General features: G+C 50.2%; 1 protein-coding gene across 1 annotated transcript in view; it reads right to left on the bottom strand.

The window, feature by feature from the left end:
- LOC114024771 (THO complex subunit 2-like) overlaps positions 1-446 on the bottom strand; it is a gene marked incomplete at its 5' end in the record, with an annotated part of 41,642 nt that overhangs the window by 26,361 nt on the left and 14,835 nt on the right. The gene's annotated exons all lie outside the window — the stretch shown is intronic.

The raw sequence follows: 446 nt of genomic DNA, 5'->3' as shown, positions 1-446 counted from the left end.
CAGAGCTTCCAGCCCACAGACTGAGGGGAATCAAGTGGCTGATCAGAGGGGGGATTGCAGGGATCTCTCTGCTGGTACAGAATTCTCTTGCTTAGCCCGTGCTTGGATCTGGGTCACAGTTCTGGGTGGCGGTCCAGGGGTGAGAAGGAACACTGGCGTGGTGGAGCTTGCAATGGCTGTGGAGAGGAAACCCTCCTCACAGTTCTAAGACAGGAAACAGTGCTTGTGGTCACTCACAGAATAGAGCACAGGCCAGGAAAGGAGTAAACACCTCGCCTTTGATCATAGCACCTCAGAAAAACTGAAAATTTACAGGTCCCTAGAAGTGTCTCTGAAAACAGCTGCACAAACCCCCCGAAGCTTGGGATAGTACATTCTCCACACTGGAAGCAAATCCCTGCCTTAACAAAGAGTTTAAAACTCAAGTAATTGGCTAGGATCATGAG

This window comes from Vombatus ursinus, unplaced genomic scaffold (assembly GCF_900497805.2).
Source record: "Vombatus ursinus unplaced genomic scaffold, bare-nosed wombat genome assembly UNPS02014824.1, whole genome shotgun sequence".
NCBI classification, from domain to species: Eukaryota; Metazoa; Chordata; class Mammalia; order Diprotodontia; family Vombatidae; genus Vombatus; species Vombatus ursinus.
The sequence above is the reverse complement of the archived record's forward strand: the minus strand, read 5'-3'. Positions and strand labels throughout refer to the sequence as shown.